Raw genomic sequence first — 13,847 nt, 5'->3', positions numbered from 1 at the left:
AGTAAATTTTGTAAATAACATTTCTAATAAATGAAATATACAAATTTCTAAAACTAACGTAGTTGGAACTAATATTACCTTTAATTAAAAAAAAAATAAGTTTTTTTAATTGCTAATTTTTTTTTTTTTTGCTAAAAAGATTTCATATCTTTGAAACTTTGTTATAATTATATACATTTTTTATAAAATTTTTATTACTTTATAATTTTTTTATATTTTTTTGTTGATTATTAAAAACATTTTTCCATAGTTTGTTATTATAAAAAATTAAAAAAAAAAACCTTAAATATTTTTTTACTTCGGGGTAATTTTACTTCCAATTATGTGAATTTAGAAATGCAATTATTCTCTTTTTTATGAATGCAATTTCTTCAAAACTGATAAATTTTAATTAATAATTTTAAAATAGTATTTCAAATTAAAAGTGTATTTAATTAAAAAAATTATTTATTAAAATTTAATTTTATTGAAAATTAAAAAAAAAAAACACATTGCCATGATATTTTTTTTGGAATTTTTGGTTATTTTTAAATTTTGTTTCTTATAAAGAAAAATTATATTAAAAATTAAAATTTTTGTACTTTTTTATTAATATTTAAAATTAATAAGTTATTTTGTAATTTTTATTTAAAAAAATTTAAACGAAAATTAATACATTTTTGTCGCACTTTCTTATTATTACCACAATTTAGGCCAAAATTAAATTAAATATTTCAGCACTACTTCAAGCTGGCCCTTTTTTCTACAGAAGCTATGATTTGTTATATAAATTCTTAGCTACTTCAATCTTAATTTTGGTTCATTTATAAATGTATGCATTTATATTTGCGTACATATATTTGTATATATTATTTTCCATTTTCCTTTAAATTTATTTTGTGCTGATTGAGTTATTAAACTCAATTACGTAAGTCTTTATGTCTATTGCTTTGTTTGTGGAGCTGTCAATTCGATTTGGCAAACAATATTTCACATGCAACACCGCAATTTGCAACACTTTCTTGCCCAATTTATGCGCCGAGACTGCTTTTGCTTTGCATTTATTTACTTTTATTTTTTAAATTTTGCTTTTTGGTTTTTCAAAAAGCTTAAATAATCAGATGGCTCGTCGAAATCGAAATCGAAGATGCGCTTTAGGGAAAAAAAGGTGAAGAAGAAAAGAAAAAATAGAAAAATTATATGTGCACATACATACATGTATATGTATATATTTAAGTGTTGAAATGTGTGTGTTTGTGAAAAGAAAAGTGAAAAAGTAAGAGCTTAAGCGCTCAAAGTGTGTCAGCCGAAACCAGTTTTTCTTTTGCCGCTGATTATTTTGTGCCATTTTAACATGAAATCCATTATGCTAGCATCTCTTTTATAAACCAATTCATTTATGCACATACATATGTAGGTATCCGTATGTATGTATGTAGTATATAATGTATAAAAATATTGGTTATATGTAACAAAAGCTGTGTGCGGTTATAAGATATTTATGAGCCTTAATGCTTGTGTTTGTTTGATTGTGTGCATGTACGCTTGTACGTGTCTTATAAGTATAGCATGTGTATTGTTATGTGAATATGTGTATGTAAATGTATTTTAAGTTTTTAATTGATTTTAGTCTATTGCATTTTTTGATTTCCAAGATGTTTATAAATTCGTATTGATTTTTTGTTGTTTTAACTTATTTTTTGTTGAATTAATTCAATATTCCGCAAACTAGTTCCTTATACTGCGGTGATAAAAAATTTTGCGAATTTTAATGCCAACAACTTAAATGGTGTTTATGATGTAAGGCGGCAGCCGAAAGTTTGCGAATTGGAAGCACGTTTTGTGTCTTCTCCTTTAAACTACTTGTAAAACATTTTATTTGCAAAAAATTATATAACCATTGCCGATATTGCTAATTTCATTTTTCCAGTTTATTTCACATTTGATTAGAAGGAAGAAATTGTTAGTGTAAAATTGAATTTGTTTGGAACAAAGCAAAGAAATTGATACTAAATAATTATGGACTTCCAAAACGTACTTTGAATTTGAACTTGGTTTTGATTCGATTCTTCATAGATTGTATCACTGTCATAGACAATAACTCCTACACATTTTTTGAAGATATCTCATCAATTGTGCTTTCTATACAATGACTTGATTTTGACCGTTCAGTTTGTTTGGCAGCTATGTGCTATAGTGATTCGATCTGAACAATTTCTTTGGAGATTACACCATTGTATTAGGCAATTACCTAAGTCAAATTTCTCGAAGATATTTCGTCAATTTGGAAAATTTTTCATACAAACACTTGACACCGATCGTTCAGTTTGTATTGTGTGGGAGTCATCGCTTAATACTTATCCTTTTTAATAGGTAGCCTAAATGTAGGCAACGTTTTACTCTGTTTTCAGTTCTCCCAAACAAGTGAATTTTTTTCATTAAGTGAAGTTAATGGAATAATTTTGCACGTTTAATTACCTATGATTCAAAATATTATACTATTCATATACCATATACAATATTCACTTGACGGACATTTTCGTTGGGTGATTTCGTTAAATATATATTATTGCCAAAAATGCAGACTAAGTAGGAGAAACATAGTTTTAGTAGCAGAAACGGACTGTTATTTATCTTTAGTCCAAATATATTATTTAGAATTATAACTGCACTAAAATCTGTTATGAAAGGTTTGGAGTAGGTAAAAAACTAAGCATAAGTTGAGTAGTTATACTCAAAGTTATGTATAAAGTGACTAAGACTCCGAGCACATAGTAGAACAAAGTAAAAATTGGAGAACAAAGGTCTGTACTCAAATCTATCAAGGCAAGAAAAGCTACCGGAAAATATTTGTGCTACTAACTATTGTTTATACGATTAAGTGTCTTTGCTTCTTTCAATAATTACTTAATTGACTCAAGTTGCAAGATTTATAGTTTTGGTGGAGAACCTAACTAATTTCGAGTTACATTTCTCTAAGCGAGAAAGTTCTCAAAATTTCGAAATTTTGCTGTAAATATATGTAAGCTTTCTAACTTTTTACTTACATTTTTTCATTACCTCAACTTCACACGCCTCAATAATCTGAAAGTAATCAGTAAACTTATCATTGCTTTCAAGTGACTAAACAAATTGCTTAATCGTATGGCAAAGTAAACAATAAGTAATAAACAAATAAAAAATGAAAAAAAAAAACTTGTGTTAGTGCAAATAAAGAAATACAATAAAACTGTCAAACATTTAGCGGGAAAAGCAAAAAGTTACGAGTAAAAGTAAAAAGGCAAAAGGGTGGAAAGTAAGTAAATGTAATGGTCGGACCTAGTGACGGGGCAAATGAGCGCGTGAGTGAGCGTGTGAGTGAGTGAGAAAGTGAGTGAGAGTGATTTACATTGAATTCCCTGACAAACCAGACGCAGTGACTAAGTCGTTTGTGCCGCGATAGTGGCAACAAGTAAAAAAAAGTAAGCATTTTTATGATAAATTAACTTTAGCGCGTTACTTGGGCTTATATTTAAATCAATTTGTTGAGATTGAGGAAATTAAATGTAAGAAACATGAAAAATACCGACTAAATATTATAAATTTGAAGTGCAGATAGTATGTATTATACTTATGTATGTACATATGTGCTAAAAAGCACTATGTCTTTTTATAGTGCGGCACGCTGTTGCTAACGAAATTTCGCATAAAGAAACGTTAAGTCTTCTAAGATAGACAGCAAGGTTAAGCACATACATACATATGTATGTTGGACCGGCCTATTTCATTTAGCCAACATATTAGCAAGTTTTCGTAAGTTCTAATGCCCACATACATACATATATGTCTATGCTTATAAACATTCGCTTATGTGCATTCATAGCACATTTGCATAATTCCAATTTGAACATTTGGCATAATTAGCACTGAGTAGCGCAAAACCTTTTGTTGATGTAATTAGCAAAATTTTTGTACAATTCTCACATGCGTGGATTTAGAAGTTATAGTAACATTATACAAAATGTAAACGTCTTTCATTTTTGAGAAATCATACAATTATTGCAATAGATAAAGTATTCTTTCAGCATACAATAATTGATTGCTATAAATATTATAGGAACATCAGTAACACATTTTTTTCTTATGAAAGTACAATAGATAATGCAGAAAATTAAAACGGCTAATTTATTGCCTTCCTATAACTTTTATAGCACTTGATTTTGCTAACTAAGAGCTATAAAATTCATTTTTTTATGATCAAAGTTATTAGAGACTGATACTAATTATAGCAAGCGACGCAGAAAATCAAAATTGCTTGTTAATTGTTTTTTCTATAATTTTTGTAGCACTTTATTTTGCCATGGAACAGCCATAAAATTGATTACGATGGCGAAATAAAAACCATATAGGCAAGTAGATATAAATTATTCGCAAGCTATAAAATATATAGTTCCTATAAAAGTTATAGCAGTACAAAACTCACACACATATTTTGCTCGTTTCACTAGTAAATGAAAAAACAAACAACTTTATGCTCATTAAGATAAACATGATGAAATCGAAATTCCGAATTTTCTTGGAGATTTGCAGGAATATGACACTTTGAAAATATTAAAAAGTTTAAGGCTAGCCATGGCTATAAGATAATTGGTGAACTATAAATACATATGTACATATGTTATGCTTGCGATAATAAAGGAAAAGATACTTGAAAAAATAGTCTAAAATGTTAATATAAATATTTATGAAGCTATAAGTATAGTCTTGCAGCAAGCTTTTTTTATCCGAATTCTTACTATTAAGTATTAGAGCAAAATATTTTCCCTTTAATTACAGCCAGATGTTGGCATAAATTGCAAATTAGACATTTATATGCAAAATAAAACTTTCTATAAAATTATAGCACAATTTATTTACATATAAAATTGAGTTATTCGCAATAGAGGCTTGCTATAAATAGTCTTGCAGCAAGCTTTTTTTATCCGAATTCTTACTATTAAGTATTAGAGCAAAATATTTTCTCTTTAATTACAGCCAGATGTTGGCATAAATTGCAAATAAGACATTTATATTCAAAATAAAACTTTCTACAAAATTATAGGAAGCCTTAAAAGTTGCTATAAAATTATAGCACAATTTATTTACGTATAAAATTAAGTTATTCGCAATAGAGGCTTGCTATAAATTTTAAAGCAAAGTAACTAGCAATAATATTGCATTGGTTTTTTTTCATAAAGAGTGGAAAAAAAATGTTAATGTTCTTAAAAAAAACCTGTTTTTGCATTTATGCTGCTGTAGTTTTCTTGTATTTGTTTAAACAATTTTGTCGATCAGCTGCCTTTCATTACCAGGTTATTTAAAAGTATGTACATAAGTGATTTGTTTATAAGCAATACAGACAATTCTAAAGAATTTTACGCATTTGTTTATAAAAAAGGGAACTATACAACGAACCTCACGGTGATCGAATTTCTAAGCAAGGAACTAATATTTACCACTTAAGTGTATGCATAAATATACTCGTACATATACAAACATACATTCATATATTAAGTATAAACAGTAAATTTAATACTTTCCATAATTTTTGAACGCAGAACATAAACTGCTGCATAACACACACTTACATCCATACATATGTTTAAGCATATGCTTGAAGGGCTTGCCATTGTTTTGAGGTTGTTCTTGTTTTTCTTTTTCTTTTGTACTTTTTACACTTCAAATATTTGCCTTATCGGCTGCTCCAAAAACCAAAAAAAGTCACACACAAACCACATAAGAAATACACGAAATATTTTGTTGTTGCTGCTTTCGTGTTGTGGACCACGTCACTGAGCGCAAAAGCGAACGAAAACTCGTGAGCCTACGAAATATGCGTGTTTACTTTGTACATACTTACATACATATATGTCGATATCTACATACATATACTTGTATACCACATATTGTATGGGCAAATATACCGCCACACATGCTTTAATATTTGCTTGCCATCTCCAGTTCGGCAAAACGCCGCACAACAACAACAAAAAACCTGAAGAATATGAAAACAAAAGCGAAAAACGCATACTTGAAGCAAGGCAAAAGCCTGCACAGCCAACAGATACGCGTTACGATGCACGTTGTTAATAAATATAAATACATACATACATACGTACATTTACTTCAAGTTGCCTGCCGCCGCCGCTGGCAGTTCCCAATTTTCGTTTTTCACACTTCGTGGCGCAGCAAACTGAGTTTTTGCACGCTTCTCCGGCGAGCTTTGCAAATCTACTCCCCATCTTATACATATTGACTTCTTCGAATTTGCCCCATTTGTCTGGGACGTGTGAGTGCTATTTTAGGATACTTTATAGAAGATATATTTCTGATATGAAGATTTACGCCAGACTGTAAATATTTCGCATAGAATTTGATTGTGGAGCGGAAGCAATAAGTTGGTGCTGAAGATAGTTCACAAATATTACGTGTTTTGAAAGAAAGTGATCTACGATTTCGTATGGCGTAAAACTACATAACAATTTATCTGTGAACCTATCAAAATGAGGATCACCTATACGTATTTATATATAAAAAATCGGGTAACCTCGATGAAAGTCTGACTGGCAACTACCCTAAATTAGTCTGACTAAATCCTTCGATGACAATCAGATGCACTTAACCCAGAATTAGCGGTATTAACGTGATCATGTGATATTTGTATGTATGTATTCTACAGCTTTAAAATCGACTGACAAAATTGTGATTTGATTGAATATCTATAATTCAAAAGAAAGCTCTAGTGAAAGTGATTTGGATAATTAGATAATAACCGAATGCTTAAATATATTTAAGGGATTTTTTAATAAATTTTAGCTTCTTCTAACTAGTACCCACAATTATTAAAATAGTTCCTGAAGTCCTGAAGGTGTCCAAAGACTCTCTCAGTCCTCTGGTGCTGCTTTTAACTGTAAATTTGCCTACTTATATAACATTTTTATAGAGGAAAAGACATTTTATTATGAATGCTAAAAGTATTGAAAATTTTTTTATTGTAAACGAAAAAAAATTTAAGCACTTTAGAAAACATTTGGAGGTTCTTTTAGCCTCGAGTTTTACGTAAATCCCAAATATTTCTGTTTAAAATTGAAGTGGTGTAGTGGAAAAGCTTAAAAAACTTTGAAAATATCGATACACTTCAGCTGACAATTTTTACTACATAAAACCCGTTAACTGACCCACACAATGATTGTCATAACTGTATAAAAATTACAACCATTATTTTGTATAAATAAAATATTTTTGCTTTCATTATGACAAACACGCCGCATAATCATTCCACACACTTGAAACACTCAAAACAATCAAACGCTCACAAGCACACTCAACTCAGATATCGGGCTGTTACACTGGCGCACTCATTCCCATACACTCCCCATGTGAGCGTGAGTGACTCTATACTTGAGGCAACATAATACATATGTATGTACTATTTAAAATATTTTCTTTTTTAATTACTCGATTCTAAAATTAATTTTTACCTTAATTTCATTGAAAATGAGATGCAAAAATATTTTCTCAGTTATTTGCAGCTGTTGTGTTGTTGCTGGGGCTGTTGGGGCTGCTTGTTTGATTTTGTGAAAAAATACTTTTGCCGCTTGCTGCACGAGAAAAATGAGCTCGTCATATGCACAAGGCGAAATCTGTAGATGATGCTTTGTTGTTGTTGTTGTTGGATTTTTGTCGCAGCTTTTTAGTATTGCTGCGGTTCTTATTTTTATTTCTGTAATATTTTGTTGATGTTGTATTTTATTTTATCGCGGTGACGAACTTGTTCACTTTTCTTGCTTGTTCAGCGCGCTGTAATGCACGGCAATAACAACAACAAATCGCACTAACACTAAGCAGTTTGTTTGTTTTATATTTACTCACTTGCCGCCTTTTTGTTTAAAAATAGTAGTAATAATATGAACTTTCCTGCCTCTTATTACCGTTATTATTATTCTATTTACTTTTCTCTTTTATTTCACACACTTTTTGTTGCTGCCGATTTGCTAGCGCTGATTGGCTGTGTAAATAATTTATTGTACACAAATATACATATTTATTTATGTATGTGTATGTGTACGTATGTATGTATATTTCTATACTTTTGTTGCACAAGTTGTTCTCTGAATTGTTTTGCTTTGCACTTTTACTTTCATTTGCCACTTTTGTTTGTGTTGTTTGTTTGTTTTTATTAAAAACTAGTTAATATTTTTCAATAAAATCCTTGTTTTGGAGATTTTTATATTCTTATTGTATTTATTTATCTATTTAGCAATGCTGTAAAGAAAAAAATTGTTGAAAATTATAAAAATAAGTGTAAAAACTTTTGCACATTTTTTATGTAATTTCACTCAATAAATTCTCTTAAAAAATATTTGAGGTTAAATTGAGGCACAAATAAACAACTAGTAAAATTTAAATATGTTTGGCTCTGTATTTTTTATAACTTTTAATATTTGACAATGACTTTTAGTGATTTCAAAAAATTATTTTACTGACCTAAAAATTCACTTCTTGATTCAATTGAGCTTAGATTTCATTTCTATTTTAATAGCTTCAGTATTTTATATTATTTCTTGCTAATTGCAAAAAAAAAAAATTTAAATCGCTTCAAATGTCATTTCTGGCTTGTGTTGAGGTTACATTTGATTAAAATTTTGTTTAAAATTTTATTTAATTAGATATTATATATACATATGTATGTACATATAAGTAAGACATTACTTTAAGCAATATTTTATAGAAACTTTATTTTAATTGTAAAAATAAATATTCGGAATGATTACATTTAATTTTTATTTAAAAAAATATTGATTTTTAGAAACTTGTCTTTCGAAATGAATTTCTATTTGTCTTCCTACTGCAAAGTACGCAATAAAATTTGTGGAATTTGTACTATTTTTTCGTAAGAATTTTTTTTAGTTCGAAAAATCATAAGTTTTCTTGTTTTTTATTACTAAAATATTTATTTTTTATATTTTTTAATTTATTTTTATTTATTTATAGAAATAACATTTAAATCTTATTTTTATATAAGTTAAATAAATTAAATTTTTAATTAAGTTGAAATAATAAAGCGAAAATATAAAGATAATTTAAATAAAAAATAAAATTATAATTTTCTTATTTTGAACAAAATAAAAATATTTTTATTTTTTATTTAAATTAATTTTCAATTTCCCATTCCTTATTTTTTGTAAATTTTTAGTAATATTATGACATACAATTTGTTAAAGTTTTTATTCAGTTTTTATATTAATAATTTGTATTTCCTTCAATACTTTTTTAAACTTTTAGGAATTTATAAAGTAAATTTTGAAAACCAATTAACTTTGATTTCGAGTCCTTAAAATATATGAGGCTGTCTTGTGTCTATTAGATTAGCAATAATCAATCTAAAAAAATTTTATAAAATATATTTATACTTTTTCAAATTAAATTTTTAGAAACTAATTCTAAATTTTATTTTATTATATTATTTTTTGTTAAAATTTGATGCCAATTTGTCACTATTAATTTATATATTATTATATAATTTTGTTCATGTAGAATAATTATTATAATTTATTTAAGAAAATCAGTTTTAAAACGGTTTTCGTCTCAGTCTATAAAAAAATCAGTAATTATTTCTCGGGCCTAACCAAATTTTACATTTTCTCAGAGAAGGAATAAATTAATATTTTTAAATTTTTTCAATATTTTTTTACTTATTCCAATTTTTTTCAACTTGTTATTTATTTTTGTTTAGGATTAACCAGGACTCAAAAAAAATTACATTGATTGCTAACCTGGTATAAAAGGGCTTATATTGGGTCGCTTTCTATGTAATTTAATTTTTTACTACAATTAAAAAAAGATTTTTTGGAGGATTTTTTCATATGGAAATGGTCGCATTAGACAAATTTAATTCTTCGGCAATCTCTCGAGTTATTATTCAACGATGCGCATCGATTAACGACTTTATTTATCAACATCGGCTTCAAGGTGTATCTCCAAGTTTGAAATTGCCGGCAGGAAGTTTTGCAAACAAATTTGATATTGGTGGTTGGTCAACACATCTTCGCTATACACATCACATCATTTCCGCCTGGCTTGAACTGCAATTTTACCTTTATGACAGTAAAAGAGTAAAATATGCCGAAAATGCCGATCCTTCCTCCACCTTTGGTTAGGCAACAAACAACATATATTCCGTAAAATTTAACTATATCAGCTGCAGTAAAACGGTGAAGAAGTTAAGTGTGAAGTGTAAAAATTCAATAAGATCAGCTGCTGACATCAATAAAAAATTTTTAGTGAACGACCCAATATTATGCTCTTTTTATTTATTTAGAGTGATTTAAATTCAGATTTTAATTCATCACTTTCTGATTTTAGTTGAAAATTTTTGTCAGTATTATTTATTAAAAATTATTTAGTGAAAATATTATTATTGAAGTGTTCTTGAAGAATGCATTTTTTTTTAAGCGCTCAATATTTATAAAAAAAAATTAGTAAATAATTGCTGTTTATCGCATTTTAATTGATTTACAATTCAATATTATTATTAGCTATTAATTTAGTTACAAATAGAAGATTATTTGAGTTCTTTTATTGTATTATTTTATTTGATAAATTATATTAAGTCTAAATAATTATAATTTACTTTGTAATATGCTTTGTGTTTTTATATTTTTATTTTTTTAATAATAGTTTTGGGCACCTTTCGAGTCTTGAAAAGATGCACAAAACGACGATACATTTTCATAGAAATTTGCATTTTTTTAAAAAAACGTCCGCCAAAAAAAAAGTACACTTTTTTATTTTTTTCTTCGCCCAATGCCTAGTTTATAGCCTTAGTTAAAACACGAATTTATTTCTTTTTACTTCGGACAATATTGTAAGAAGTTCTGCTGTCAATGTGGGGATACCATTTTTCCAAGGGACTGCCGGAAATGACGTCGTTATGGACGAATTTTGAATATTTTCCTTTGAATATTTCACAAAAATTTTACAAAATATGTATCTTTGGAATAATAAAAATGCATATATTAAAATATTTAGTTTTTTGTATGGAAAAAAATATATAGAAAATTGGTTTTTTTGCTCGAGTAAAACCATGTAACTCCTTAAATTATACTTTTTGTATACTATCCTTTTATTTTCAGGTTATATTTACTTTTTGCTGACATCTGATTTTAATTTTATAAACAAATTTTTAGACATAATTTTTCTAATTATTGACTGTTGTTGATTGGTCTTAAGTTTTTAATTTTCGGCGGTTTTTAATTTGAAGTATTATTAAAAAAGTCTACATTCTTAACTTGTCCGCGGTAGTGGTTTGGTCTTTTTAGTTTAACTTCTATTATATTTTTTTCAGATTTTATAACTTTTAACTATTAATTTCTTTTGGTAATTACTTAAAATGTTTTCATTTCTAAAATTTTTTTTCATAAATTTTTTTTTCTAGGTGAGGTTACGTTTCTTTTGTTTTAATGTTTTTTTTATATATTTTATTTACTTTTATTTATATAAATTTGTGAATATATTTTTTTAATATTATTTATTAGTTAATTTATTTACTTATTTATTTATTTTTTTATTAATAACATATTTTATTTATTTTAGCTCTTATTAATTTGTTTAATTTTTTCGACTTTAAAATTTTTCAAAGAACTATTTTAATTTATATTTACATTTGAGTATATATTTTTATTAATTGAAATGCACTGTTTATTCAAAATTATTTTCAGAATTTCTTTTTTTTAATTTCTTTGGTGGAATTTATCATTTTTATTCATTTAGTAATAATGTCTTACTGCATGGTTCTATAGTTTCATTAAAAGAAAACAGTATTTTAATTCATGTTTAATTTGTTGTTCTTATGCACATTATTTGTCCTACTCTTAACTTTCCATTGAAACAAACTAAATAATAAACTTTCTAAGCAAAACAAAAACTGTAAAACAAAAACGTGCCGAACTCTAATCATAAATCAATGAAAGGAATCGAAGAAACAAAAGCTACTATTGTTAAATTTATTACCGTTATATAGCAAATATCGTCGCAATACAATTTTAGCTTAGCCGGTTTTTAGTGTAACTCATTTGTTGCTGGGAGAGCGCAATATAAAACCAGAAGCGTTTGTTTGCGTTGTTGTTGTTGCTAATTAATATTTGCACAGCACTAAATGTTAGAACACTTTTTTCGTATTTAACTTGGCGAGCAGATAACGATTTCGGGCGATTCTTTTTTTTTGAAAAATTTTGGTTTTTTATCTGCCTTGAAAAATTTAGCTTTTGCACAATCCAGTGGAAATGACGTTGTTGGAAAATGTAAAACGCGCGCGCGAATTTCGCAACTTCAATTTCTGTTTGTTTTACACATTTATTTACATATACTTTTATTTGTATATTTATTCAGCGCTTCCGATACACGGCGGCACGAAAATTTCGTTTTTATTTACTTTGAACGCTTCGAGCGGCGATCGACTGGCGAAGACGACGACGACGAGTTCACTTTGTGGAGCAGCGAAAGACTTTCAGCGAAAATTTCGTGCAACACCAGCTGGCGCGTTGTTGGAGCGATGCGCTTTAATTTTTTTCCAATAACACTTTCGTGTAGCCTAGCTATGTTTACAACAATAACTGGCTGTTGTTTGACTTTATTTACTACAAAATTTTTCCTTTCCAAATGTCGAAATAAACAAACGCGGCGGGGGGTGGGGGACACGTTTTACGCTGGCGCTGCTACTAGAAGCGTTAAAATACAAGCGAATAATTTATTTGATCTTTTGCGGGGAGGCTAGGATTTCAAAAATTTTTAACTTTATTGGTTTGGATTATTTTTTCTTCACACAAAAATTTCACACGACGAGAACGCAACAAATACGCAAAAAGCTGTGCAGTGCTCGGCGCCTGTTCACAGACTGAATTCAAGTGCGGCAGCAGCGCGGCGGATTGGGCAGCAGCAGGCAAGGAAACAGCCAAAGCAGCGAGCCACAGCAGCGGTGCTCAGCAATTGGCGCTCGCAAGGAGAGCGCGTCCGCTGTCTGACGGAAGAGCGGCAGCAACAGCGACTGCAGAGAATGAGCAACGACTGCAGCTGGAGGCACGGTCAGCGGCGTCGACGCCATAGTAGTCTTGCAAAGGAAATGCAGTCAGCAAGTGAACGCAGTCGACGACAGCAAGCGCGGAGAGTTGCCGACCAGCAGCAAGAGTCTGACATGCAGGCAGCTGTGTGGCTAGCAGTAAGTGGGCAAGCGGGCAGCAAACGAGCCAAGTCAACCACTATGTAGCCACGAAAAGCGCTGCAAAGCAGAGCAGCAACATACACGTGGATGTAGGCATGTGTGTTTGCTTGCTCGCGTTCTTTAAGGCTCGCATTGGACCAACTAGCACTCGGCAACGAAGCGAAAGACCGCACAGACAAACAGCGAGGTAATCAACTTGTCCAACAACGCTTACGGAAGAGAGCGCCGTCATACAAACACACATACGTTGCCGTGTCGCTGCCGCTGTATACGACTTGTTCTTTGACTTCGTCTGCAATTGCTTCGCTAAAGCGGCACGAAACAGGCAAATCAAGCATGCGAATATCTACAAGATACACGCCGCATATGGCGTAGCTGGCTATTTGGTACGACACAACGTCGTTTGGAAAAAAATAAATATGAGTGCAGGCCGAGCGCAGACGAGTGAGAGCATATGGAAGAGAGCGGTTAAATGTAGCAAAGACGTGAAACGAGCGTGTGATTGTTGTTGACTGCTGAGTTGGAGCAAAGACTGGTTGGATTGCTAGCATTTGAGGCGCTCAGCAAGCACGTCGGCCACGAGGAAGCTGACTTCACTTACAATAACAATAATATATGGAGAGCATAGAAT

At 29.6% G+C, this 13,847-nt stretch overlaps 1 protein-coding gene across 30 annotated transcripts in view; it reads right to left on the bottom strand.

Moving 5' to 3' along the window:
- Positions 1–13,847, bottom strand: part of LOC105228702 (ice-structuring glycoprotein) — a 558,714-nt gene that overhangs the window by 238,251 nt on the left and 306,616 nt on the right. For 2 of the 30 annotated variants that reach the window (XM_049452399.1, XM_019991170.3), the window contains exon 1: positions 7,479–7,618. The exons of 26 other annotated variants lie outside the window; for them this stretch is intronic. The gene's annotated coding sequence lies outside the window, so the exon portion shown is untranslated. Of the gene's footprint in view, positions 1–7,478; positions 7,619–13,847 lie in introns of those variants that run through there. 2 more of the 30 variants (XM_029551251.2, XM_019991171.3) reach the window with 2 other exon arrangements.

This window comes from Bactrocera dorsalis, chromosome 3 (genome assembly GCF_023373825.1).
Source record: "Bactrocera dorsalis isolate Fly_Bdor chromosome 3, ASM2337382v1, whole genome shotgun sequence".
Classification (NCBI taxonomy): Eukaryota; Metazoa; Arthropoda; class Insecta; order Diptera; family Tephritidae; genus Bactrocera; species Bactrocera dorsalis.
The sequence above is the reverse complement of the archived record's forward strand: the minus strand, read 5'-3'. Positions and strand labels throughout refer to the sequence as shown.